Genomic DNA, 3,047 nt, shown 5'->3' with positions numbered 1-3,047 from the left:
GGAATCAAAACTGGAGCAGGCAGAATCTGGAGCAGTTACCCATAGTGACCAATCAGCTTCTCTCTTCAGTTTGTTCAGTTAAACATTGCAAATAAAAGACAGAAGCCGATTGGTTGCCGTGCACAGCTGCTCCAGTTTTGATACATTTCCTTCTGGGTATTTATAGGGTATAAATATTACTTCCCCTTTATATAGTAATAAAAACCTGACAGGAGGTGCAATTCTTTTCCGCTGTATCCAAAACTAGGAAGAGAAAGGTTTCGGCTTTAGATACACTTTAACAACAAATACAAGAGACACATTATAGATTATCCACAGCGCATTGATTACAGTGTAGATCAGGGGTAGGCAACAGTGGCACTCTAGCTGTTGTGGGACTATAAGTCCCATGAAGCATTGCAAGACTCTGATAGCCATAAGCATGACTCCCAGAGGCAGAAGCATGCTGGTACATGTAGTTTCATCACATCTGGAGCGTCAAGGTTGCCCACCCCTGGTGTAGATGACCCAATACAACCCCAGAGGCTTGCAATCATCTGTGTGACCTGGACAGCATTTTAACTCCCTCGCTTGAAACCCGAAAACCAGCACTGTGGACGTCACAAAACGCCGAAATACACAACAACTAGAGTACATTGTCGGCAGCTCCGGCACTCGCCAACAAGGGGTTAAATCTAATGGTCACACTCACGTGGATCCGAGCCTTACGACAACACGCCCATGTGTCATGTATGCAAGGACAATCTGATTAATCACACTGAACAAGTACATTTAGGAAAAACAGAGTCTCAGTTAGCCCTGTGGCCCCACAGCCCTGGGGTCCTGGGTTCAGCACCCAGCAAGGGCACCATCCACATAAAATTGGTATGCTCCCCTTGCGTATGTGTGCTCCCTCTGGGTGACACCATTCCTTCCAATATTTCAGAAAAATAATGGTAGCTTAACTAGCCCCCCCCCCCCACTCGCCCTGGAACAGGTTATAAGCAGACTCTGGGCCAAGCACTTTATATCTCCTACTCTATCTAAGAGCGGCTGTGTTTGCTTTGCTGTAGATCCGTATGTACTAGTCTCCGGGAAGTTTAATGTAGCTGTATGGTCTGTATGTGTCACCCTTATCTATATCCCTTTGTACAGCAACACAAGAGCCAACAGTGCTAGATGACATATTAATAAAATGAAATAGAGAAATTAGATTGTAAGCTCTTTCGGGACAGGAATCCATTGGGGGTTTAAGGTCTATGTATTCTGTATCCGTCCCCTTTATCTATAGCACTCTGTACAGCACAGCAAGACACTAACATTAAAAGGAGAACTATGGGGTTAAGGCTTTTCCCCATAGTTCTCCTTAGGGTAACGGGAGGACACAAACTAGCGTCCTTCTGTCACCCTAAGCTCAGTATACCACAAGCTGTATACTGAGACGCCGCAGCTGAAGCGGATCCCGACAATTGTGCCGGGATCCGTCCAGCTGCATGAGTGACAGCTGGCTCTGCCTATCTAGAGGCAGAGCCAGCTGTACCCGCCCCCTCCCCCGTCCGTTCTGCCAGTCAGCGCTGGAGGATCGGAGGGGGGAATCCAGCCCCTCCCCTGTCACGGCAGAGAGCCGTGACAGGAGCGAGAAGTGAGCGAACGCCGGTATGTGTTCGCTCACCTCCCGATCTACTGAGCCGACCTGTGACAGTCTCATTGTCACAGGTCGGCTAGAACTATGAGGTGAGTGAAAAGCACTCATCTCATAGTTCTCCTTTAAAAATTAATACAAAATAAGTATTTTTCACAATAGAGAAATTAGATTGTAAGCTCTTCCAGGCAGGAACTGATTGGGGGTCCACTTGTATTCTGTATTTGCCCCCCTCCCCTTATCTATATCACTTTTCTACAGCAGCGGGATCAATCGTAGCACTGTATGAAATATCCATTAACCTGTGACAATGTTTCAGGAAATAGACTGCGAGCTCCTTCAGGGGAGGAATCGATATGAGGCTCTGAGACGTTTGCGTTGGTCACCATTCGGGCCGGTGCACACCTGGGCGATTTGTCGCGCGATATCGCTCAAAACACAGATCTCATTGAAGTCAATGGAGACTGCTCACACCTTTGCGGTTTGTCTCGCGAAAAAGTGCAGGCGCTATTTTCGGCAGTTTGGGTCCCATAGACATCTCTATGTATTGAAAACCGGGTGGTTTACAATGAACAGCCGTGCGATCAAAACCGCACGAAACCAGCTCGACATCTGAATCGTCTAGGTGTGAGCTTAGCCTCACCTATAATCACTTTGTACAGCACAAGAAACCTAATCGCTATATAAAATATTATACTATAAAATAAAAATAATTTTCATCATAAAAATTATAGTGAAAGCTCTTTGGGGGCGGATATTGGTGTAAGGTTCAGGTTTCTCTCTAGTTCGCCACAAAATATAACAACACTTTACAAAAAAAAACAAAAAACAGAATCACCAGCACTCAGTATAATCAATGAATATGTCCATTTATTGGACACATAGTCACAATAAAGTAAGCCAACGTTTCGGGGCCACGCAGGGTCCCTTCATCAGGGCAAAATGGTGTGGGGAAGATACTAGGACACAAATAAGCTTAAATAAATACATTTACAAAAAAAAAAAAAGAAGAAGATACAGGAACACAAAATAAGCAGAAAAGAAATAAAGCAAATTAAAAAAAAAGAAAACGTAAAAAAGGAGCACAAACAAAAATAAGTAAAAAAAAAACAACACTCTACAAGTACACAAAAAAACTAACAGAAAACACAACTAAAAAAAAAAAGAAAGAAAGAAAACACCACTCTACAAGAACACAATAAAAAAATAACACAGAAATCGACACCAGAACAATAAACAGAAAACAACTCTAAAAAAAAAAATACGAAAAATAGAAAAAACACAGGAAACAAAAAATAAAGAAAACAAAAAACAACAGAAAACAATAAAAAATATAAAACACCCCAGAAAACATCACTCTACAGGAACACCAGTATGAGGATAGAATAAACAGCAATAGTACAATAATTATTATATCTGGAGAAGA

At 42.8% G+C, this 3,047-nt stretch overlaps 1 protein-coding gene across 1 annotated transcript in view; it reads right to left on the bottom strand.

The window, feature by feature from the left end:
- TSPAN13 (tetraspanin 13) overlaps window positions 1-3,047 on the bottom strand; it is a 52,752-nt gene that overhangs the window by 37,056 nt on the left and 12,649 nt on the right. The gene's annotated exons all lie outside the window — the stretch shown is intronic.

The sequence above is a fragment of the Nanorana parkeri genome, unplaced genomic scaffold (genome assembly GCF_000935625.1).
Source record: "Nanorana parkeri isolate BGI_ZX_2015 unplaced genomic scaffold, ASM93562v1 scaffold1267, whole genome shotgun sequence".
Taxonomy (NCBI): Eukaryota; Metazoa; Chordata; class Amphibia; order Anura; family Dicroglossidae; genus Nanorana; species Nanorana parkeri.
The sequence above is the reverse complement of the archived record's forward strand: the minus strand, read 5'-3'. Positions and strand labels throughout refer to the sequence as shown.